The sequence below is a fragment of the Peromyscus leucopus genome, unplaced genomic scaffold (assembly GCF_004664715.2).
Source record: "Peromyscus leucopus breed LL Stock unplaced genomic scaffold, UCI_PerLeu_2.1 scaffold_1098, whole genome shotgun sequence".
Classification (NCBI taxonomy): Eukaryota; Metazoa; Chordata; class Mammalia; order Rodentia; family Cricetidae; genus Peromyscus; species Peromyscus leucopus.
The window spans coordinates 1-27,312 of NW_023504224.1; the positions used below are offsets into that span (position 1 = coordinate 1).

Sequence of the window (27,312 nt, forward strand, 5' to 3'; positions counted from 1 at the left end):
CTTAGGTCTGTCTGTACGTGTGTTAGTGTATATGTGTGTGAATGAGTGTGGCTCTATTATGTGTGTGCCTCTGCATTGGTGTATGTGTGGAAGTGTGTATGTGTGTGTGTGTGTGTGTGTGTGTGTGTGTGTATGGTGCATATTTATATTTGGTGTTTGTGTGTATTTCTTTGTTTGTATTTGAGTGTTTCCTCTGAGAGAACTAAAATTCTAGGAACACAATGACTTTATTTATTCACATTCTTTCATTGAGTTTCTCCCTTGGGCACTTTCAATAAATTTGTCTTAGGATAAAATCAGAACATATTCTCAAATCTAAAATAAGGTAATACAGACTGAAGAGTGTTGTCTATCTTTCAGCTTCACCTATTTCTGAAGAATATGCACTTTGTTAATCCTGCTGGAGATGTAATACATATGACTCAGAAAGAAAAACTGCAAGCAGAGTATGGCATTTACCACATTTGTAATTTCCCCCATGGTGTTGGACTTAAGGTGAAAATAGGAGAGTTTAAGCCATATTTTCCACATGGTCAACAGCTCAATTTATATGAAGACATGATAGCGTGGGCCACAGGAACTAGACAGGTGGGTCTGACCAAAATGTACTGATGCACACCTCACAGTTTTCACCAGTGTCAAGTGGGGCCATTTGGGTTTCTATGTGACTTAGTGAAATTAGATGGATGGTCATGAAAAGACTTAATTTTAAACTTCTAGTTGGTGTTTCTAGTTTTTTTAAAATATGATTTTTTAAATAAATTTTTTAAAATCTAAGCCACACATATGATATATTTTTATCATATCAGAAACTCTGATTTATAAACAAATATAAAACTAGATATGACCAATGTTTGATATTATTCCCAGTAAAGTTATCAATATTCTCTCAGTACCATTCTGATTGCTGCCCATTGCCTTTTTTCTCTTCTGCTGAATCTCTAATCTGCAAGCTGGAAAGACTGAAGCTAATTGTAAGGAAAGATGTGGAACTAGGAACAGATATGCAAGTTATTAATTTATATTCTATAATTTTATTCAAGCACTGTGACCAGGAGGTCCTAAATTCCCCACTTCTCTAACAATACATCACATTTTCATGGGCCACCTTAGATATTTTACTAATTATAACTTTTTAGACTACTTTTTGTATGTGGATGTTTTGCCTGTATATATCTGTGTTCCATGTGAGTATGAGGTATCTAAATATGCCCGGAGAGGGATTAAGATAACGAGGAACTGAATACAATTTGAACCTAAGTGTAGGAGTGGGGGATAGAACAGCAAGTGTGATGGATTGCTGAGCCACCTCTACTGCCCTGTATCATAAATTCTAAAGGAATCCCTCATTAGAAGATCATTTATTTGCACCTTAATTCTTGCATAACGCATTCAAACAAAAAAGTGAACAAGCAAAAAAAGATTTGTATTGTTTCCTTATCCGTTTGGGCAGGTGCTCATAGTTATAATAATTGGGCTTTGAGAAAATTTGTAAATAAAATATCCCATTATGTGTCCCCAGATATATATAGGTATTGATTTTGATGTGTCTGGTTTTATAGTATCTGAACTACACCACATACTACAATGTTGTGTGTTGAGTTTGAAAGGGGTTTACGTCCAGAAAGTGTGCAAAGTTAATCTGAAGTGATATCTCAAGTTGCTCAGATAGAGTTAAATCAAGAGTTAATATTCTATTTTCACAGTGATGAGAAACTTATACTCAGAGGAGAGAGCAAGTGGGTTAAAGTTTTAGCTAATGGCCTTTTCCCCTAGATCAGAGGACAGCAGTGAAATCACAAGTCTGCTTCTATCAGGCCTATCTTGAACATTATAGAAACATCAACCAAAAGGATAGGGAGGACTAAAAACAACTCAATATATACCGTATTCTAGATATGCACATCTAAAGCAGAAATGGCAATTTCAAACAGTGAGGCAGCAGGACAATCATAGGCTCACATGACAGTGAACTCAGTGACATACTAACAAAGACTTCAAATAATAATTGTAAAAATGTTGCAGAAATCAAAGAGCATACAAATAACCTCTAAGGACAAAACAATTAGACCCCAAACACTTGCAAATAATAAGAAATTGAGTGATGTGACAAAAATTCAATAAAGGTACAATAAACATGAAGAATTCATGATATCTTTCTGAAAATGAAAGACCCAACAATTCAAATAACAGACTGTCTAAAACTTCTTACTAAGAGAATGTCTCAAGTAGAAGACAGACTATTGGGACTTGAAACAAGACAGACAAATTTTAATTTAAACTCTGACAAAGATAAAACAATAAGGAAGGATAAAGAAAACACAAGAGACTCAGGGGACATCAGTAAAAGACCAAATTAAGAAAGCACAGGCAAAAGAGGAGGACAACATGTTACAGGCATCATAGGTATTTCTCATAAAATGACAGCCAAAATATTACCAAATGATGGGGAAATATGGCCACCCAGATACAGGAGGCAGTCAGAAGGCCTAACAGACATGTTCAGAAAAGGATAGTTTGAATTTTTAATATTACTTAAAATCTCAATTATGCAAAATGAAGAGGAATTTTAGGTTACAAGAGAGAAGGTCAATTTCATTGAAAGTCCCCATCATAACCACAGTAGCTTTATTCATAGACACTTTAAAAGGAGGGAGTATTAATTATGTTTTTAAAACAGAGACAAAATTTCCAACTTCACCTACTATACCCAGCAAAGCTGTCCTTCATAATTTTAGGAAGATAGAAAAACTTGTAATGATGACTGCAAATTGCTGGGATATATAGCTACGGGAACATCACTAAAGAAGACAATTCCACAGTATCTTTACACTTCACACTCCTTCACACTGAATATTAAAATTAACAGTAGATGTAACAGGAATGTGTAGACTACACTAGATCATTAGACAGAAAAGCAAAATTTTGAAATACATCAAAACTTACAAAAACACAAATTGACAATAATCACCAAATAGTTTTTGTTAATAACTGAATTTGAAGAATCCCAATCTCTAATCAAAGGACACAGACAAGGAATTTTTAAAAAAACAAACAAACAATACTGTCTTGCTACTGAACTCATAAAAAAGAATAGAGTCTCCGTAGTACATGAAAAAGACCATTCCAGGTAAAGTGAATCAGAAAGAAGAAAATTACACTCTAATCAATGAACATGGATGGAGAAATTCTCAAGTAAATACGGCAAACAGGTCTCAACAGCACACCAAATGATCAGTCCCTATACACAAGATCACTTTATTACAGGGATGTAAGGCTGGTTCAACATATGCAAATCAATCAAGTATGGTATGTCACATAAATATATGCTAGGATAAAAATTGTAGGCTCATTGAAAAAGATGGAGAAAAGGTCTTGAACAATGTCCAGCATCCCTTCAGAGAAAGCAAACAAAGAAACATTAAAAAAATCCCTTGAAAAATGAAAAGGACATTTCTTGACAAAATAATTTTGTATAAGACAAAACATGGACAACATTGTACTATATGGAAAGAAACTCAAAGAATTCCCACTTAATTCAGAAAATGAACCAAGTATGGTGGTGCTTTCCAGAATTAATGAGCAAATAAAAAAATAGATCAACAATATGACCAGAGGCCAATTAGACAGAGACAATTTCTCAATTTAGTTTCCCTTTTTTTCTTGTATCTCTGCTTTGTGTCAAGTTTACAAATCTAAGCTACACAATGGGTGGGTAGGGTGTTCAGTTCAGGCATTCCAGTGGTGACATAACATATACTCCTAGGTCTTCCTGAACTTTTAGTAGTTCAGAAGCACCTCAATATTTCATCAATTTGTTCTCACATATTCATGTGTGGCCTTGTAGAAAGTAATGAAAGAAATGTGTTCACTCAGGTCATGTATAGAAAGAAAACTTGTTAACTACTCAACATGATGAGATGCTATAACTATTGAAGGAGTAGTCAGACTCCTGGCCCAGCATCTATCTGCTTTTCCTCAGATGCCCCTCTGCTGTGTGCAGTGTTGACTGTCCCCCTGGATTCAAAAAATTCCAACAAGAAGGAATGGCAGCCTGCTGTTTTGATTGCACCCCCTGCCCAGCAAATGAGATTTCCAATGAGACAGGTAAGTGTTGACTGCAGGGTGAAATCCTTCAGACTGACTGACTTCTGCTATCCACACTGCACTTTCGAAGGGGCCTGGAAGGGGGCTGCACTGCTCTGTGTTATTCACCAGAGAAGACTGCTGGGACATAGGTTTAAGCCAAATAAAGTCATCATTAGCTGGATGTCAACTACAGTTGATGTTCAGAAACCCAGTGGAGCACTGAGCCTTTCTCAGGGTGAGATTTGAAGCAAAGGAACCATGTTCTGGGTTGACATACTTCAGTTACCAAGAACAGTGAGCCAAAAGTAGATCCATAGGAGCTAAAAAGCAAAGTTAGTACATTTTGAGACTTTCCCAGAACTATAAGGACTATGATGGATTAGGCCTTTGCTTCAGTTTGGCAGGTGGTGCTGCTAGGTGGTGAGTTTTATAGTCTGAGTGGTACTTCTATCATGGAGTCAGTTGAGCTAGGGAGGGTCTGTGGACCTACTAAGTTCTATGGCCCTTTTACAGCACAAATAAAATCTATTCCTTTCCTAAGTTTGTTTTACAAGTATATGATCAATAATAATGTCCTTATAAATAACAACCTGTGCCTTCCCATACACCTTTGACTCAGTGTAAAATCAATGCTGGTAGTATTTTGTAAAAGAAAGTGTTTTGAAAAAATCAAACAGCCCTGTGAGGAAATTCTACACTATATCTGTCCGATGATTATATCCCTGTAAAGGTACATGTAGACTAGATTGTAGTCACAAGTCTTTGTAAATTGTTGGTTATTCATTTATCCTCCTTGAATATATCTATGTGTTTCTGTGTGAGTTTATGTGCATGAGATTGTGGAGGCCAAAATAGTGCATACAAGCCCGTGGAACTTGAGTTACAGACAGGTATAAGCTTCCTCATGGATGCTGAGTCCAAACCCTTGTTCTCTGCAGAGCTGTAAGCACTCTTAACTGTTCAGTCATCTCCTGCCACTGAAGTCATGAATCCTACACAACTTGTTCTTGCCACTGCCCACAAACATTGCTGACAAAGAAAGGTATTGAGTCATGTAGCAGGAATCTTAGAAGGTCTTATTAATAAAATCAAACCTGGAACCAGATATGGTGGTAAATGCTGGAAGATCAGAGAAGCAGAACAAGCAAGAGATATCTCACCTTGCCAGTTCCTCCGCTGATCCTGTTTCCTCAGGCTGGAAGCCTCTGTGTCCTCATCCAGAATTGGTCTCAGCTGAACTGGAGCTCAAAAAAATCCTAAAATCTTAACCAGCCAAATGCTTCTAGTTTCTGGTCTTCACGCCTTATATATCTCTGTGCTTTCTGCCATCACTCTCTGGGATTAAAGGCTCTCTTCTTGGGATTAAAGGCATGTGTCACTATGCTTGGCTGTTTCCAATGTGGCCTTGAACTCACAGCGATCCAGAGGGATTTCTACCTCTGGAATGCTAGGATTAAAGGCATGTGTTCCACCATTTTCTAGCCTTTGTATCTAGTGGCTGTTTCATTCTCTGAACTCAGGTAAGTTTATTAGGATCCACAATATTTTGGGGAACACAATACCACCACAGAGTCACCATATATTGGAATGGTAAATAAGTATTCTGTGGTGGTGGGCATGCTTTTTATACAGCATTAGATGAATTGTTAGTATTTTGTGTTGTCATTTAGCTGACAGGTGAGTGGGGAAGACAGCATGAAGATGTGAATTCAGGGTGGTACCATAAGGCTGCAATGGGAGCCTGCTAAGGAAACTTTAGGAGGATGCAAGTGCTGTTACTTCCATGTGAGAGAGGTTCTCAGAGAGTTTTGAGACTGATGCCATTGTAGGTTGTGGTGACTAAAGAGTAGTAACTGTGGGTAAAATTACTAGAAACAGCTAAACACGAGACAGCACTTGATTTCATATAAAAAATGGGGAAAAGTGTGGACACTTGATGTAGAGAAAGACAGGTGTCCCTCTTAAGATTTCTGTACACAGTAGACAATGAATGTCACAATAATATAGATAAAATAGTTTTTTTTTTTTTTTGGTTTTTCGAGACAGGGTTTCTCTGTGTAGCTTTGTGCCTTTCCTAGAACTCACTCTGTAGCCCAGGCTGGCCCCGAACCCCCAGAGATCTGCCTGCCTCTGTCTCCTGAGTGCTGGGATTAAAGGTGTGGGCCACCACCGCCAAGCTGATAAAATAGTTTTGTAGGGAAAAGAAACAGCCACAATTATTCCAATGATAGTTTGCATACACAGTCCATATAAGTCAACTGGTTATTGATTTGGAGATGGCCAATTTCAAAGGAGAGTCCATAATTATTTTTGACTTTTATTGCCAGTCATTGTGTATAATCCAAAGAACATTATAAAAAAGACATCTCGGATGTTGGAGAGATGTCTCAGCGGTTAAGAGCATGGGATGCTCTTCTAGAGGTCCTGTGTTCAATTTCTAGAAACCACCCAGTGGCTCACAACTATCTGTAATGAGATTCGGTGCCCTCTTCTTGTGTGCAGGCATACATGCAGGCTGAGCACTGTATACATAATAAATAACTAAATTTTTTAAAAAAGACAATTTAGGGTCAATGAAAAGAGTTAGCATGTAAATCTCTTGCCACAAGTCTGATGACCTGAATTCATCGAAAGAAGTCTATTGGAATGAGATGGAGCCAATTCCTACAAGATGGCTTCTTGACAACTTGTGCTTTACACACACACACACACACACACACACACACACACACACACACGTTTAAAAAACAGATTGTAATAAAATTAATTAAAGATAATAACTATAAAGGGCATTTATAATAATAAATACCAACAAAAAATAAACAAAATCTTTATGTTTATGAATATTTGAATTAGGCATATGTAGAGGGTAGTAAGTACATACAGGGCCAGGTCCATGTGACATCTACCTGAGGCATCTGATGTCCTTTGTACCAGAGATACAGGTAGTAATATGGCACTTCACATATTCTTGGAACTGGACTTAGGCCTCCTGTAAGAGCAGACCATGTTCTTAACAGCTGAGCCATCTTTCCAGCCCCTTAAAGAACAACAAACCAAAAATGCAATCATAGCTGTCCATAAATGCTGGTTGGTTTTATTCATGGAATGACTTAAAATCCTGGAAGCACATCATTGCTCTCATTTATTATCCACAATTTAGCACAATTCCAATCATATTTCACTTACTTGCTGTGGTGGAAATTACAACTTATGAATGGGGTATTATTGCTCAATTCAAATATTCTGTTTTACCACTCTCATTTGGGAGTTCTCATGTTGCCTTGCTCATGCTGTTTTACCAAAAACTCCTTCACCATTGAGTACATTAGCAGAACCCAGGTCTGTTGGAGCCCACAGAGGTTTCCTAGTGATATCTGAGCTAGCTTTACTAGCATGGCTTCCTAAGAGGATGATTGGACCTCAGGCCTGGCTACTAGCTGTTTCATAGGGTCTACCTTTAGTTGTATCTAGTAAGGGGGAGGTCTTTTGCCTCCCCCTTTGGCATTGATTTAAAAAGCCCTTTGGAATAAAGTTCTGAGCTTGTGGATTAGGATCTAGGCCCTTCTGAGACTATCCTGTGTTTCTGTCTTCTCTCTCTCTCTTCCCTCTATAATTCTATCTAAATCTCTCATCCCTCACTCCCCAAGAACACCCAGGGGAAAATGTGGGGGCGGGTCCTGACACAGGTCTCATATAGAAGGAAATTAGGGAAGTAAGCAAGTGCTCTGTGCTCACTAAGGTGGTGGTATATGATACAAGACTTCTCGGTGCTATGTATGTATTGAGTTTTCTACCTTAAGTGTAGGATTAATTCATTTTATAAACTATTTGCTATCCCTATTCCCTGATGAGGACACAACTAAGGGCATCATATTTAAATAATTTTTCTTGAGAATTTCATACATTATAAAACCATCCTCTCTCCTCATTCTATTTCCCACACATCACATGCAACAAAACTCTCAAACTCATGAGCTCTTTTTCATTTACTATTTTCAAACACTATTTTTCATTTACTGCTTTCACATACATATGCACTTGCACACACACACACACACACACACAGATTCTATATGTTATTATTGCTCTGCTACTCGTGTGTTTGGTGATGATCATATGGGAATAAAAAAAGCTATAAGAGGTTTCATCCTGAATAAGACCAAGTCTCCATCTCTCTTGAGGGCATCACTTCTAATCCAGACAGAAAGATTCATATTATAGTGTATCAATAGGATCTGTGTTTGTCCTTGAAGAAGATAGGCATTATGATACGGATGGAATGCTCTTCAGAAAAGTCTCAACTACATCTTTATCAATAAAGTATGTGGATGTTTTAAAGATTCAAAAATACAGATTACACTGGAGTGGCCTGTCCATAAGAAATGCTGAAGTTGCACTAACAATACATTTGCTTTCTGCATCAGATATGGATCAGTGTATGAAATGTCCAGAGGACCAGTATGCCAATGCAGAGCAGAACCACTGCCTGTACAAAGATGTGACCTTTCTGGCCTTTGATGACCCCTTGGGGATGACTCTGTCCTGTATGGCCTTGAGTTTGTCTGCATTCACCGTTCTGGTTCGTGGGATCTTTGTGAAACACCAAGACACTCCCATTGTGAAGGCCAATAACATCACTCTCAGCTACATCCTGCTCATCTCCCTCATCTTCTGTTTCCTCTGTTCCTTGCTCTTCATTGGCCATCCCAACTCAGCTACCTGTATCCTGCAGCAAATAACATATGGAGTTTCATTCACTGTGGCTGTTTCCACTGTGTTGGCCAAGACAATTACTGTGGTTTTGGCTTTCAAAGTCACTACTCCTGGAAGAAGGATGAAGTGGCTCCTGGTATCAGGGGCACCAACCTACATCATTCCCATCTGCACCATCATCCAAATTATTCTCTGTGCATTCTGGCTGGGAGTTCTCCTCCCTCTGTTGACATTGATGCACACTCTGAGCATGGCCACATCATCATTGTGTGCAACAAGGGCTCAGTAACTGCTTTCTATTCTGTCTTAGGATACCTGGGCTCTCTGTCCCTGGGGAGCTTCACTGTGGCTTTCTTGGCCAGGAATCTCCCTGACACATTCAATGAAGCCAAATTCTTGACATTCAGCATGCTGTTGTTCTGCAGTGTCTGGGTCACTTTTCTCCCTGTCTACCACAGCACCAAGGGCAAGGTCATGGTGGCTGTGGAGGTCTTCTCCATCTTAGCCTCCAGTGCTGGCTTGCTGGGATGCATCTTTGTCCCAAGTGCTACATCATTTTGATAAGACCAGAGAGAAATTCTCTTCAAAAGTTAAGGGAGAAAACATTTTCCAGGACTCACATTTCATAAATTTCAACTGTCAAATTTAATGTTGGTACAGAACCAACTGTTAGGATACAATGCAAGATTATTCATTAGCTAATGACTCTCACTGTTTCTTCTAATGGTGTTGTTTATCAGTGTCATGTATGCTACTTTTATCGTATATTGCCTCCCATAACTTTCTACTCAGCCACCAATTTCTACAGGACTTTGCATTTGGACATTAGTGATGAGTGGAAGTGTTCTTTTGGTCTCTAAAATGTAATAAGATTTGAAATTAACTCAGAGGTTTCTTTTTGATAACTTAGTGAATGTAAGACTTTGACAGCAATTGATTATTGGAGAAATTGAAGGAAGTTTGTGACCTCATGTTTGCAGATGAAGGCAACAAAATGCTACCCCTTGTAAGCTGGAAGACTACAGAATCGTGATGCATCTTTGGATTTAGTGAAGTAGAACTTAGGAGTGACATGGATGTTTCAATAAACAGATATTGCAGAATATTGCAGAAGCTGGAGAGATGTCTCAGCAGACAAAATCATGTACTGCTCTTGTAAAGTGGCAGAGTTCAATACACAGACATCATAAAATGTAGTTTACACCCCCCTGTAACAGTATCTCGATGGGATCAATGTCCTCTTTGGACCTCCAAAGACTGTTATGCACACACACACACACACACACACACACACACACACACACACACACACACCAGAATCCAAACCTTTTCTGTCTGTCACTAGAAAATAAAGAGATTTCTGTGGATAATAATAAAATGAAACATACTAAGAAAAAACAAAACAATAACACATTAGATTGAACAAAACAAACAAAAAGAAGGAAAGGAGCCCAAGAAAAATCAGATAAATCAGAGACCCACTTGGTTGCACATTCTCAGTCCCATAAAAACTGTAAAGTGGTAGCCATTGTACATAGTCAAAGAAACTAGTAGGGTAAAATGAGAGAAGAAAAAAATAAGAAGAGAAAACAAAACAAAATGAAACAAAACAAAAAAAGATTAAAACAACAAAGAAATAAAGAAACAAAAAAGGAAAACACCCTGACATGATATTGTGAGACAAGAAACATCCAAAGATGCCACAGAGTTCATTTTCTGTTGGTCAACTACTGTTACACATGCATTCTACCCTGCCTCCTGAGGGCTAGGATTAAAGGTGAGCACTACCACCACCGAGGGCTCTTCTTAATCACCACTAATTTCTCAACTCCAGCCAGTCAGCATCCAGTATCTCAGTAAAACAAAGGTTTCCTTTAGCAGATGGCCCAGGTCAAAGAGGGTGGTGACATCCCCAGGCTGATAGTCCTGAGTTCTATAAGAAAGCAGGCTGAGCAAGGCAGTAAGCAGAACCTCTCCATGGCCTCTGCCTCAGTTCCTGTTTGATTTTGGTCCTGGCTTCCTGCAATGATGGACTCAAATGTGAAAAGTGTATGCAAAATAAGCCTTTTTTACCAACTTGGTTTTTGGTCATGTTGTTTTATTGTAGCTATAGAAACTCTAACTAAGACAATGTGGTACCAGGAGTGGGGTCTTGTTTTGACAGACCTGACCATGTTGTTTTGTAGGAGGACTATGGAGGGACTTTGAAACATTGTGTAAGAAAATTCTTTGAGTGTTTACCTAATGGGAGCTGTTCTGAGTAGCTTGGAATATAAGAATGTTGAGTGCAATGCAGAAGATGGGAGAATGGCTTGTGAAGTTTCAGAGGGAAGTTTAAAGACTCTATTGGAGCCATTTGTTATTTTGAATTAAGATTCTGTGGTCCTGGTTATCTGGGACTGAATAACCAGCTATGATTAACAAAATATCTGAACTGCTAAAGGGAAACCTTTGTTTTACTGAGATACTGGATGCTGGTTGGCTGGAGTTGAGAAATTAGTGGTGATTAAGAAGAGCCCTCGGTGGTGGTAGTGCTTGCCTTTAATCCCAGCACTCAGGAGGCAGAGCAAGTCAGATCTCTGTGAGTTCAAGGCCAGCCTAGGCTATAGAGTGAGTTCCAGGACAGGTACTAAAAGTACAATGAGAAACCATGTCTCAAAAAAAAGCCCAGCATTGCTGAGTTGAAATCTTCTGAGAAGTGGTTCCTGATGGCACACAGATGCTGTGTCCCAGAGGCAGTTGTATTTCATGCTGGCAGTCAAATTTGATGGTGTGAGTGTCACCCAGATGGTACTGGCTTTGTAGGCATGAATTGGCCATGGATTCCAGCTGAGGCTTGGCACTGTGAGAAGCCAGGAGATGCCATTGGTGAAGGTGGAAGTACACTAGCAGTTGAAGGTCCAAAATTAAAGGAGTCATACAGAGAATTTGAGACTTGGAACCATGAAGAGATTCCATGAGAGGCATTGATGAAAGTGCAGCCATGTTGCAGCAGAAGGCCCATCATTGTGGTTGATGTCAGTACTGTGGGGTGACTGACAAGAACAGCAGCAGCTATAGAGTGGAGCCATCCTGAGGCTGGAAGGCAAGCTGTGTGTGCTGCAGATGATGGAGCTGAAGAAGTGTCCTAAGCCCTTTGGAGAAGCCCAGAAGATAGTAAGTGGATCCAGACATTGGAAATCGAACTATTACATAGTTGGAGAGTAGATTTTATTTGTCAGAGAGAGACTTTGTTTTGTGCCTTTCCCTCTAGAAGTAAGGAATTATTTAACCTAATTTTTATTTTTTTAAGAGCCCACACTTGGGAGATTTCAAACTTTTAAAAACATTTTTGGGTTTTAAAAGATCTGGATATGATATAGGGACTGATTTTTCTGTGTTTTTTTTTGAGACAGGGTTTCTCTGTGTAGTACTGGCTGACCTGGAACTCACTCTGTAGATCTGACTGGTTTTGAAAGCACAGATATCTACCTGTTTCCATCTTCTGAGTGCTGGGGGTAAAGGTGTGTGACACCACTGCCCAGCAAGACTGCATTTTTTTAAAAAAAGATTTATTTATTATGTATAATGTTCTGCATGCATGTATTTCTGAATACCAGAATAAGGCTCCAGCTCTCATTATAGCTGGTAGTGAGCCAACATGCAATAGCTTGTAGTTGAACTCAGGACGTCTGGAAGATCTGCCAGTACTCTTAACCTCTGAGTGAAATTTTACTGTGTTCCATTGTGGGACACTTAAAACTGTGGGATATTTTGAAGTTACTTATGTTTTTAAAAATACTTGTTTATTTTTATTTTTTGTGCATTGGTGTGTTGCCTGAATGTATATCTGTGTCAAGGATTTGGATCCCATGGAAGAAAGTTACAGACAATTGTGAGCTGCCATGTTGGTGCTTGTACTTGAACCTGGGTTCTCAGGAAGAGTAACCAGTGCTGTTAAATGCTGAGCCATCTCTCCAGCCCCTACTTAGAATTTAATGTGAGACCTCAGGGATGAATGGGAAAGGAAAGGTACCTTTGTGGTGATGTATTTGTGTGTCAAGATGATATGGGGTCAATTGTGCTGGATGGTTTCCTACCAACTTGACACATCTGAGTCACCACATCTAAAGTCATCTGAGAAGAGGGGACATCAATTAAAAGAATGCCTTGAGCACTTATGACCATAGGGCCAGCTCTTCCCTATGAACCAGGCATTACTGGGTGAGGGAAGGGGGCAGAAGCAAGCTCATCCCTACCCATGCCATGACCAGACAGATGTCCTGTGGTCATAGGAATGGGAGAACTATCTCTGACCCCCAGCAGCTGCAACACTTGGGAGAGCAAACCCCATACTTCAGGAGAAAATCAGAATATAGCCAAACTTGTTATTGTGGTTGTGAATGAGCCAGCTTAAAAATTGTGAGCATGGGAGATCTGTCCCTGTTACACATCTGTCTTGAGGTGGTATCTTGGAGGAGAGTTGCCCTCCTCCCCCATGCCCATCAATATCTGGGGCAAGTGATAGAGCTGGCTTTGTGGTCATAGCGTGGGAGAGCTATACCTGACCCCACCAGTGCAATACTTGGGAGAGCAGCCCCTGTATCTCACCAGTGCAGCACAGTGGATCCATACTTGTTAGTGCAGGTGTGTGTGAGCCAGCCCCGAAGTTGTAAGCATGGGAGAGTTGTCCCCTTTTGACATCTGGTAGACCAATCCTACAGTTTCACAGGCCCAGACCTAAGGATATGACTTGACCACTATCCACCCCATCTATGATCTGCTGGAGCTTGTGAAGAGACCTGGTCTGTAGACCTAAAGTCTCAAGATTTCTAAAACACAGGGCAACAACAGGATATCCAGGAGGAGCCCTAGTGAGGGCCCAGCATCGATAAGATAGTAGAAACCAAAGGCCTCGAACCAGACCAATGACTCTTTGCAATGAACACTTGCAAGTAAAGATAGATGCACAAAGGGGTTTATGGCGTGAATCATTGTCTCACACTGCAGCTTCCATGATGAGATTAAAAAAAATTCCCTCATTTTATTTTATTCCATTTTCCATTTTTCTCTTATACACACACTTTTCCCCTTATACACACAAACACACACACACACACACACACACACACACACACACACACACACACAATGTATTTGAATGGAGCAGCCAACTGAACAAAGTGTATTTTCATGAGAATGAGGGATGTACATCATGGGAAGAGTCCTGGGGCTTTATAGACACATGAAGCATCCTCTTCTTTTGGGAACCCTGTGTGTATAAGAATGTGTGCCAGTCCCCATCTTCTTTATGGATTATTATTTACTCTTGTCTTCCTGACTGACTTGGCTCTCTCAGACATGGTTCAATAAGTCTTTGTTCACATACAGGCATCACACAGACCGGTTCTGAAGCTGAGTGCCAAGTATCTTCTGCTGATTCTTTCTGGAATCCAGGATATAGAGAAGCCTCTGCTTCAATGGCTGCAAATGGCCTTCCAGGATTGTAGGTCTTTCCCAGTCTGTATGAGTTGAAGGCATATGCACCAATTTAGCAAAAGGTAAAGGACTGTGAAGAAATGACAAGATAATGGCTGACTGGATGTTTAGAGTAACACAGAGAAGTGAATACAAAGTCAGTGGGAGTAGTTACATCTGGGCATTTGACACAGGGCATCATAATGCAAGAGAGGCTCCAGTTGTTGACTACAAATTGGCTGTTCTGGTTGACATTTGGTGTTGGGTTATAAAATGAGGTCCTGAGTTTGCAATAACTTAGTATGTAGCTCATTATGTACTGTTCTGTTACAGTATAATCTTTATGAAAAGTTACATGGAATGTGAATAATTTGAATTTCTTCAGAATAAAACATATAAGAAAAGAACACATGACAAATTGGAGAATGGTCTCAAGGGCTTCAGAAACAAAACACTATATTGACACAAATTTGTTGTAATGAATGTCAAATTTAAAAATGTTTAATATTTACATGTATAACTCTTGAAACTGTTAATCAACACATATAATTGACAGCAGAAATATTTTTTTGGAATAATCTAGTGGTCAAATTAATAAAACATGTGAATGATCCAAGTGGAAAATTCCCAAATTAGCATTTCATCAGCAAATGAAATCATTAACACAAAAGTAATAGTGAATGTAAGAGGAGAACTCAAAATGCAGGCTATATTCCAACATGAATAAGAGGATTGATGCAAAATTCATTTAGCCTAATATGATTACTTAAAGAAATAATAGGGTATGGGATCAAATGCCAAATTATGACTTCATATGTGAGTATTCAGAGAGTGAAGAACAATCATACATCAAAACTCTTTAATTTAAGAAATATGGGAGCTAGGTTTTAAGGTTTGTTCTTCTAGCATATGTTGTGTCCCTAATGTGATGAAGTGAGTTCCTTTCTTGTCTTAATAGTATTATTTAGCACTTGGGATCAAAGATGATGCCTAAGAGTGATGTACTAGAAGTCAAGATAGAGAGGACTTCCACAGCCACCATGACCTTTGCTGTGGGACGGTCTATATGTCAAATTGCTCTGATTGGTCAATAAATAAAACACTGGTTGGCCAGTGGCCAGGCAGGAAGTAGGTGGGACAAGGAGAGAGGAGAATTCTGGGAAGTGGGAGGCTGATGCAGAGAGACACTGCCAGCTGCCGCCATGACCAGCAGTATGTGAAGACGCCGGTAAGCCACCAGCCACGTGGCAAGGTATAGATTTATGGAAATGGATTAATTTAAGCTATAAGAACAGTTAGCAAGAAGCCTGCCACGGCCATACAGTTTGTATGCAATATAAGTCTCTGTGTTTACTTGGTTGGGTCTGAGCAGCTGTGGGACTGGCGGGTGACAAAGATTTGTCCTGACTGTGGGCAAGGCAGGAAAACTCTAGCTACAAATGGCGCCCAACGTGTTGGCTAAAGTTTCTACCTAAAACCTGAGAAAAGATTCTAAAACGGAGCTAAAAACAGCTTCCTAATTGTCTCTCTCAAATGAGCAGCAGCTGCCGGTTTGAGTTACTGGCGGGTTCCTGGCGTGTGCGCTCGATCTGCAGTATGGCGGGAATGAGGCCTCTGCAAGTGGCACATTAAGCTGCGTGGTGGATTTAGCCTTTGCTAGTACAAAACAAAAAGAGGTTTCTGGGCTACACGCTGCTTGGATAAAAGCATAGACCCACGATGGCTCCCAGAGCTGGCGAAAAACATACTACCGCCATGTTGGGAAGCTGAAGTGGGAGGAGCCAGCAGCCACAGCGCCGTTTCAGGCTTAGAAGGCTGCAGTTTAAAGCATTAGGCTCAAGGTAATATAAAACATAAGCCACATAAAGATGGCTACCACACAGAGAATCTGGATTATGTTCTCTTTGATATTCATAACTGAAGAGAAACATTTGATTACAAAAGCTGTTGAGTTATGCCAAAATGTGTATTTTAAAGGCACCTTAACTTCAAAATTTGGATGTAAGGATATGTTGCTTTGGAAAGGAGGCTCTGCTTTTGTTTCCACAGAAAGCCAGAGGCTATGGATTTGTTCCAGATTAAGATACATCAGGTTTGACCAGCCAAGACCACCTGAAAGGTCTCCGATGACACCATGGCCCAGATGATCCAACATCCAGAATCGTTTCAAGTCATGGACTACTCCATGATCCTAAAAAATTCTTTGTGTCCCCATAAGATACAGCGCCCCCCTCCAGCAGGAAGTAGTAAGAAAAGCTACGCCCAAATTCCCAAATATACCAAGCTGACTTTGGAGATGTGTAAAAGTTAAAACCTTCCTTTTAAAAAAAAGAAAGGGGAAGTGCTGTGGGACGGTCTATATGTCAAATTGCTCTGATTGGTCAATAAATAAAACACTGGTTGGCCAGTGGCCAGGCAGGAAGTAGGTGGGACAAGGAGAGAGGAGAATTCTGGGAAGTGGGAGGCTGATGCAGAGAGACACTGCCAGCTGCCGCCATGACCAGCAGTATGTGAAGACGCCGGTAAGCCACCAGCCACGTGGCAAGGTATAGATTTATGGAAATGGATTAATTTAAGCTATAAGAACAGTTAGCAAGAAGCCTGCCACGGCCATACAGTTTGTATGCAATATAAGTCTCTGTGTTTACTTGGTTGGGTCTGAGCAGCTGTGGGACTGGCGGGTGACAAAGATTTGTCCTGACTGTGGGCAAGGCAGGAAAACTCTAGCTACAGACCTTCCCTTTGGTGCTATGGTAGACAGGGAGGAAGCTGATCCACACACTGCAGAACACCAGCATGCTGAAAGCCAGGCACATGGCTTCATTGAATGTGTCAGGCAGATTCCTAGACAAAAAAGTCATGAGGTAACTCCCTATAGCCAGTATTCTCAGGTATCCCAGGATGCAGTAGAAAGCAATAGCTGAGGCTTTGTTGCAAATAATGATGATGTGTCCATGTTCTGAAAGGACATTTTTGTGAAGAAATGGAGGAAAGGTTGCCAGCCAGATTCCAGAGAGAACAACTTGCAGCAGGGTGCAGATAGGAATGATGAAACAAGGGGCCCTTGCTATCAGCAGCCACCTCCTTATTCTCCCCGGAGTAGTGATCTTGATGGCTATAAGTACAGTGACAGTTTTGGCCATCACAGTGGAAAGAGCCACATTGAACAGAAGTCCAAATATGTTCTGCTGCAGGATACAGGTGACTGTGCTAGGATGACCAATATCAAGTAAGGGATAGAGAAAACAAAGGATGAGAGTGATGAGCAGGATATAACTGAGATGCCGGTTATTGGCCTTGACAATAGGAGTGTCTCTGTGTTTCAAAAATACCCCAAGAACAACAGCTGTGAGTGAGGAGAAACCCAAGGACATGAAGCTGAATATCTTCCTCAAGGGGTCTTCATAGGCCAGAAATGGCACAGTCTTTTGTTGACAGTGACTCTTCTCAGTATTTGCATAGTGAGTTTCTGGACACTTCACACACTGATCCACATCTGGCAGAAATGCAGGTGGTTATGAATGCATATGCAGGTTTCCCCTTTTATTCTAAGTCACTTACCTGCTCAAGAACATTGCAATGATATCTGAACCACCTTGCTTTGTTTAGATATAAATACAGAAGGATTAAACTCAATTTGCCTTCTACTTCATGCTGACAGAAATTAAGCAGCACCCATGCTTTCTCTGTTGTTACTCATATGGTATCCTCTCCTGGAGTGACAATGCTGTATCTGTTTTACAAGTCACTAGAGCACTGGCATACATCACATGAACCTAATTTCACTCTGTCATTGCCTCTTCATTAATACATCTCCATTCTTAAGAGGGCACGAGACTTCAGTGCAATAGAAAGGATGTCCTTTGAAAACTTATAAGGATGTTCTCTTGTATTTCAAATGCATCTACATTCATAATATCCATGGTGTTCTATAAGTTTCTTCATTCTATGAAAGGACCTGAATGAGCTAAAATTCTTAAATTCTTGTAGCCTTGACCCACTTCATCAGTGATACTGTTTTCATAACTCTGTATAATAGTATCTATGAATTGCATAGATACAGAACTACTCATGTGTTCTTCTGTCTTTATGGAACAGTGTTTGAACACTCTGTTCCTGATATTTTATCAATTTGCTCTTGGATTATGTTGTATGCTTATGTATTTTTCTGCTGTATTTTCAGTGTGTTAATAACATCCATATTTCTATAAACTTTTTTATTTGATATATATTTAATTCTCTTTCTATCCATATTACCATTCACACTCCCTATTTAATACATTCTTATTATGATTTTGCACTACTCTAACTACTCTCAGATTCTCCCCAAATCCATGTGCACCCAATTCCACACCCTGTCTTTTTCTCTTTCATTAATAAGAAAAATTCACGACAAACCAAACAAGACAATAATTAAATAAGCTCAATCTCTCACACATGCACACATAAAGCACAAAACACAAAGTTGTAAATCAAAGTATAAAAGAAAAGTCCAACAAGACAAGAAGAAAATATAAAGAAAAATAGCAGCACAGAACCTTACCATCTCTGCTCAGCTCCATATTCTGGCCCACAACTCTGGCAGCCTTCATGGAGTCCAGGTTTATACTAGGGACCTCAGCATTTTAAAGCCTCCAGGTTGCACTATCTTCTCTGTGCTTCATATTCCAACCCACAGCTTCAGCAGAAGACTTCTGCTTTACCAAATGTGAGGTTTGTTCTAGGAACCTTAGCATCCCCTTCACTCAGATCCATATTCCAGCAAACAGCTTTGGTAGGTCTTAGGGACCCCAGATAAGACTCTGCCCACTGCTGGCTAACAGTCCTTAAAGCCTGCCCTACAGCCCCAGAATGTACTCCCTCCCCCTGGATCCATATTCCATCTCACACCTTAGGCCGAAGACTTCTCTTTTCCCCAGGCCAGGCTGGTTCTAGGGACCCAGAGTAAGACACTGCCCACTGCTATCCAACACTCACCAAACCTGGCTCAACAGCCCCCAGCTGCACACCACCTGCACTCCCCATACCAGCCCACAACTTCCGCAGAAAACTTCTGCTTTACTGCAGCCTATGCTGTGCTAGGAATCCCAGACACCAAGCAGATACCCAGAACACAAGAGGCCACACAGGTTATTGGAACCACAGAGGCCAGGGTGGCATCCAAATTCCAGAGGTCTTGCAGGCCACAAAACTTCACTGGAAACACCCTACTGGACCTATAAACTGCCTAGTCACCAGAATCCCTGGCCACTTAGGCCAGAAGACCAGAGGAAACAGAAACCAAGAAACAAAACACCCATTCAATAAAGACAAAGTCAGGAATTAACATCTAAACTTATAACCAATGCAAACCTAGATGCCTAATTGCTAGTATAAGAATACAATCAACAACAGAAAGGGCAATAAGGCACCACCAGATACCAGCTACCCTATAACAGAAAGACATGAACATTCCAAAGGTGCTGAAGCATAAGAAAGCAACCTTAAAAACAACTTTATGAAGATGATACAGGAAAGAGGGAAATAAAAAATCCCTTGAGGAAAAGACAATCAAAAAATTGGAGGAAATGGATAAATTCCTTAAAAAATGCCAAGGAATCCAGTAAAATATAAACAAACAGGTGAAGGAAACTGTTCAAGACCTGAAAATGGAATGAGAAGCAATAAAGAAAACAGAGATAGAGGGAATTCTGGAAATGGAAAATCTGGGGAAGTGAACAGAAACTACAGATGCAAGCATCACCAAAAGAATTCAAGAGATGGAAGACAGAATTTCATGTGTTGAAGATACAATACAAGAAATATATTCACTGGTCAAAGAAAATGTTATATCTAAAAAATTCCTAACACTAAACATCGAGGATATTTGGGAACCTATGAAAAGACCAAGCTAAGAATAATAAGAATAGAAAAAGAATACCAGCTTACATGGTCAGAAAATAAATTCAATAAATTCATAGAAGAAAATTTTCCTAACCTAAAGAAGGACATGCCTATACAGATACAAGAAGCTTACAGAACACCAAAGAGATTGGACCAGAAAAAAATGTCTGCATGCTACATAATAATCAAAACACTGAACATACAGAACAATGTTCTAATACAACTATTAGAAATTCAAACGGGAAAAAAAACAAGTAACATATAAAGGCAGACCTATTAGAATACACCCAACTTCTTAATGGAGACTCTAAAAGTCAGAAGGATCAGGAGAGATGTTATGTAGACTCTAAGAGAATGATGATGCAAGCCAAGATTACTATATTCAGCAAAAAGCTGAATCACCATAGATGGAGAAAACCAGATATTTCATGACAAGTCAAATTAAATAATATCTATGCACAAACTCAGCACTAGAGAAGGTACAGGAAGCAAAACTCGAACCAAAACTCCAAGGAGGTTAATTATACCCACTAAAATATAGAAATAGATAATCTCATACCAACAAAAACCAAAGAATGGAAACACACACACACACACACACACACACACACACACACACACACAAACACCATCAACAATGAAATAACAGGAATTAACAATCATTGGTCATTATTAATGGACTCAATTCCCCAATAAAAAGACAATAGGTAAGAGAATGGATATGAAAACAGGATCCATCCTTTTGCTGTATACAAGAAATGCACATCAACACCAAATATAGACATTAGTTCTGAGTAAAGGGTTGGGAAAAGGTGCCTACATAAAAAATGGAGAGATCTCAACCCTAAGGAAATAGAAATGGCCATTAAAAGTCCTACAGCTGATAAATGATTTTAGTAATGTGGCATGATGCATGATTAACTCAAAAACATCAGTATTCCTCCTATATACAAATGATAAACGTGCTGAGAAAGAAATCAGAGAAATATCACCCTTGACAATAGCCGCAAATAGTATAAAATACATTGGGTTAACTCTAACTAAACAAGTGAATGACCTGTAGCATAAAACTTTAAATCTCTGAAGAAAGAAATTAGAGAAGATATCAGAAAATGGAGAGATCTCCCATTCTCATGGATAGGTAGGATTAACATAGTAAAAATGAGAATGCTACCAAAAGCAATCTACAGATTCAATGCAATCATGATCAAAATCCCAACACTGTTCTTCACAGACTTGGGGAGATCAATACTTAATTTTATATGGAAAAACAAAAAACCTATGATAGCTAAAAAAAATCCTGTATAATAAAGCAACCTCTGGAGTCATGATGATCCCTGACCTCAAACACTACTATTGAACTACAGTAATAAAAACAGTATGGTACTGGCATAAAAACCGACTTGTGGACCAGTGGAATTGAATTGAAGACCATGACCTTAATCCACACACCTATGAACATATGATTTTCAACAAAGAAGCCAAAATTGTACCATGGAAAAAAAGCATCTTCAATAAATGGTGCAGGCATAACTGGATGTCAACATGCAGAAGATTGCAAATAGATCCATACCTGTCACCATGCAACAAAACTCAAGTCCATGTGGATCAAAGATCTCAACATAAATCCAGTTACACTGAACATGATAGATGAGAACATAGGAAGTAGTCTTGAATTCATTGGCACAGGAGACCTCTTCCTAAATATAACACCAGTAGCACAGACACTGAGAGCAACAATTAACAAGTGGGACCTCCTGAAACTGAGAAGCTTTTGTAGAGCAAAGGACACGGTCAAGAAGACAATATGACAGCCTACAGAATGGGAATAGATCTTCACCAACCTCACATTTGACAGACGGCTGATCTCCATAATATATAAAGAACTCAAAAAGTTAGACTTTCAAAATACTGAACAATCCAATTAAAAATGGGCTTCAGAGATTAACAGAGAATTCTCAACAGAAGAACTTCAATGGCTGAAAGGCATTTAAGTAAATGCTCAGTATCCTTAGTTATCAGGGAAATGCAAATCAAAACAACTCTGAGACACCATCTTACACCTGATAGAATGGCTAAGTTAACAACACTGAAGACAGCTTATGTTGGAGAGGATGTGGAAGATGGGGAATACTCCTCCACTGTTGGTGGGAATGCAAACTTGAACAGCCACTCTGGAAATCAATATGGTGCTATCTCAAAAAATTGGGAATAAGTCTTCCTCAAGGCCCAATTATACCACTTTTGGGCATATACCCAAGGAATGCTCAATCTTACCACAAGGACACATGCTCAACTGTGTTCATATCAGCATTATTTTTTAAAGTCAGAACTTGGAAACAACCTAGATGCACCTCAACTGAAGAATGGATAAAGAAAATATGGCACATAGACACAATGGAGTACTACTGAGGAGTAAAAAACAATGATAACACCAGGCAATGGTGGCACATGCCTTTAATCCCAGACCTTGGGAGGTAGAGGCAGGCAGATCTTTGTGAGTTTGAGGCCAGCCTGGTCTACAGAGCGAGATCCAGGAAAGGCACAAAGCTACATAGAGAAACCCTGTCTTGAAAAACCAAAATAACAAAAACAAAAACAAAATACCAAACCAAAACAAACCAAATGAAAACAAAACAAAACAAAACAATGATGTCATGAAATTTGCAGGCAAATGGATGGAGCTCAAATCATCATCCTGAGTGAGGTAACCCAGACTCAGAAGGACAAACATAGTATGTACTCACTCATAAGTGGATACTAGATGTGAGGGAAGGGATGGCCACACTGCAATCCACAACTCCAGACAGGCCAGCTAACAGGGAAAGACCCTAGGAGGGACACATGAATGGCCCAGCATAGGAAAAGTGGATGAGATCTAAATGAGTGGACTGGGAGTGTGGTGGGGGTGGCAAAGGGTGAGGAGTGGGGGATGTGAACATAGGGAAATGGGAGGGTTGAGCTGGAATAGGGACAGAGTTGAAGGTCAGGGAGGAAGATACCATGATAGACGAGGACATCATGGGAATGGGAAGAGGCAGGGAGTTGGAGTGGCTCTCAGGAATCCACAAGGATGACCCCACCTTGGCCTGGTGGCAGTGTTCCAGAGGGTTCCTGGACTGGTCTACTCTGATGACAGGTCTAGGGAATACCCTAACTGTCATCATAGAGGCTTTGTCCAGTGACTGATGGAGGTAGATGCAGAGATCCATGGCCAGACACCAGGCTGAGTCTGGGAATCCAATCAATGAGATGGAGGAGGGATTCTGCAGGTGGAGAACATCGAGATCATGATAGGAAGACAGGCAGAGATGACCGGCCACACTATGGAAGCCCATGAACTGTGGACTGGTGGCTGTGGAGCCCCCATGGGACTTTACTAGGCCCTCTGGATATGGAAGATTGTTATTTGGCTTGAACTTTTTGTGGGGCACTCAGGCAGGGGGATTGGGATCTGTCCCTGGTGTATGGACAGGCTTTTGGGAGTCCAGTGTCTGTGGTGTGATGCCTCAGTGCAGTGGTAAGGGGCTTGGACCTGCCTAGGTTCAGTGTGCTCGGCTCTGCTGACTCCTTATGGGAGACCTAGGGTGGCTTGGGAGGGATGGCTGGGGTTGGGAGGAGAGAGGAAATGCAAACTATGGGTTGTATGTAGAGTGAGTAGAAAATTTCCTAATAAAGAAAAAAGAAAAAAAAAGTAAAGAGCTCTCATACCAGCAACTTAACAGTACATCTGAAAGCTTTAGAACAAAAAAGAAGCAAGAACACCCAAGGAGAGTAGATGGCAAAAATAATCAAATTGCAGACTGAAATCAATAAAATAGAAACAAAGAGAAGAATACAGAGAATCAATGAAACAGAGTTGGTTTTTTGAGAAAATCAACAAGATAGAAAAATGACTATCCAAACCAATTAAAAGGTAGAGAGAGAATACCCAAATTAACAAAATCAGAAATGACAAGGGGAGGGCACCAAGATAATAACAACAGACTCCAAGGAAATTCAAAGAATCATTAGGTCATACTTTAACAACCTGTACTCCACAAAACTGGAAAATCTAATTGAAATGGATATTTTTCTTGAGAGATAGAACTTATCAAAATTAAATCAAGATCAGATAAACAATTTAAATAGATCTGTAACCCCTAAGGAAATAGAAGCAATCATTAAAACTCTCCCAACCAAAAAAAGCCCAGTGCCAATAGAAATTGAAGGAAAATTGCTAAATTCATTTTGAGGTTATGGTCACCCTGATATCCAAATCACCGAAAGAGTCAACAAAGAAAGAGAATAACAGACCAATTTCAATTTTGAATATAGATGCAAATATAATAAAATTCTTGCAAATAGAATCCAAGAATATATCAAAAATTTCATCCATCATTATCAAGTAGACTTCATCCCAGAGATTTAGGGATGTTTCAACATAAAAAATCTGTAAATATAATCAACATATAAACAAACTGAAAGAAAGAAATTGTATATAATCATCTCAGTGGATACTGAAAAATCCTTTGACAAAATCCAATACACTTCATGAAAAAAGTCTTAGAGAGATTAGGGATACAAGGCACATACTTATTCATCACAAGGCAATTTATACCTATAGCCAACATTAAAGTAAATGGAGAGAAACTCAAAGAATTTTCACTAAATTCAGGAAGAAGACAAGGTTGTGCACTTCCTCCATTATTGTTCAATATAGTACTTGAAGTTCTAGCTAGAGCAATAAGACAACTGAAGGAGATAAAGGGCATACATATGGAAAGGAATTATTGAAAGTATCATTATGTGCAGATGATATGACAGTATACAGAATTGACCCCAAAATTCTACCAGGGGAATCCTACAGCTGATAAACATCTTCAGCAATGGCTGAATACAAGTTTCATTAAAAAATTAAGTAGCTCTCTTCTTTACAAATTACAAAGTGTTTGAGAAAGAAACCAGGGAAACAACACCCTTCCCAATAACCATAAACAATATAAAATCTTTTGTGGTAACCGTAAATAAGCAAGTGAAAGACTTGCTTAGCATAAACTTCAAGTATTTGAAGAAAGAAATGAAGACTATATAAGAAGATGCAAAGATTTCTCATGTTCATGGGTCAGTAGGTTCAACATAGGAAAACATGGCCATTTTACCAAAAGCAATCTACAGATTCAGTGCAATCCATGTCAAAATTTTATCACAATTCCACGCTTTACAGAGTTGAAAGGACAAGACTCAATTTTATGACAAAGCAAAAACCTGGGATAGGTAAAACAATAGTGTACAATATAAGAACTGCTGGAAGTATCACCATCTCTGATTTAAAACCCTATTACAGAACTATAGTAGCAAAACCCATAAGGTATTAGCATAAAAACAGATAGGTTGATCAATGGAATCTAATGGAAGACCCAGACATAAATCCACACACCTATGGACACCTGAATTTTGATAAACACCAGAGAGACACAATGGAAAAAAGAAACCATAGTCTACAAATGGTACTGATCTCATTGGATGTCTGTATGCAGAAGAATGCAAATAGATCTATAATCATCATCTTGTATAGAACTCAGGTCCAATGGATCAAAGACCTCAACATAAAAGCAGACTCATGGGAAAGAAACCAGATTCACTGAACTTTACAGAAGAGAAAGTGGGGAGTAACCTTGAACCCACTGGCACAGGCCTACAAAAGGGAAAAGGTTTTCACCAACTCCGCACCAAATACAGGGCTTATATCCAAATGATATAACAAATGGCAGAAACTACACATCCACAAACTAAATAATCAAATGAAAAAATGAAGTCCAAAACTAAATAGAGTATTCTCAATAGAGGAAACCAGAATGGCTGAGAAACACTCAGACAAATGTTCAACATTCTTAGTCTTCAGGCAAATGCAAACCAAAAAGATTTTTGATATTCCATCTTACACCAGTCAGAATGGCTAAGTTCAATCACACAAGTGACTACTTATGCTAGTGAAGACACAGAGCAGGGGGAACACTGCTGTGCTGGGGGAAGTGAAAATTTGTACAGCCACTATAAAATCAATATAGTGATTCCTCAGAAAATTGGGAACTGACCTACCTCAAGACCCACATATGCCACTCTTGGGCATAAACCCAAAGGATGCTCCATCCTCCCATAAAGAAACTTGCTCACCCTTGATCACAGCAGTGCTATTCATAATAGCTAGAAACTGGAAACCATCTAGATATATCTCAACCAAAGCCTGAATAAGAAAATGTGGTACATTTACAGAAAGGAATATTATTCATCTGTTAGGAAAAAAAGGCACCATGAAATTTACTGGTAAGTGGATGGAAGTAGGAAAAAAACATACTTTGTAAGGCAGTCCAGAATCGGAAAAAAGACAAGCAGGATATTTACTCACTTATAAGTGAACATTAACTGTTAAGGATAATCATATTACAATTCACAGACCCAGAAAGGCTAAGTAACAAGGACTCTTGAGGTGACAAATGCATCTCCCTGAGAAAGGGAAATGTAATTGATTTTTGTGGCTGTACTGGGGGCAGGTGGGGAAGAGAATGGGAGAGATCAGGTGCAGAGTGAGGGACACAGGGAGAGAGTTTGAGGAAAGACTATTGGAACAGGTGGATATATAGGGAACTATGTGGAAATCTGGTGCAGTGGATACTTTCTGGAACCTATGAGGGCAACCCTTGAGAGGACACCTAGTAACGAAGGATATAGAAACTAAACTGGCCATCTTATTTCACCAGGCTAGGCTCTCATTGGTGGGAACTGGATACCAATCTAGCCACCAAACTTTCCACCCACAACTTGCCCTGCCAACAAGCTGTGCTGGGGCAATAGTGGCCCAGAGCTTATGGAATAGCCAATCAGTGACTGATCTGTCTTGAGGCTCAAGTCATGAGAAACAGCCCATGCTTGACACTGCCTGGATGACCAGGAACATGAAGCTGAATGCTCATAGACCTAGATGAGAACCAAACACTACTGAAAAGAAAAAAAGAAGGAAATAAATAAAGAAAAAGTCAATGAAATTATTTCTAATCATATTCTGATATAATCATTGGCTGGTGGCTAACTTAATCATCATCAGGAAGATTTACTCCAGCAGCTGATGAGATGCAGAGACCCACAGCTAAATTATAGGAAGTTTGGTAAACTACACACAAGAGGAGG

At 39.6% G+C, this 27,312-nt stretch overlaps 2 pseudogenes; one reads left to right on the plus strand and one right to left on the minus strand.

Annotated features, from left to right (window-relative positions):
- Positions 1–360: 360 nt before the first annotated feature.
- Positions 361–9,434, plus strand: LOC114685610 (annotated as a pseudogene).
- A 5,708-nt stretch (positions 9,435–15,142) lies between these two features.
- LOC114685600 overlaps positions 15,143–27,312 on the minus strand; it is a 71,538-nt pseudogene continuing 59,368 nt past the window's right edge.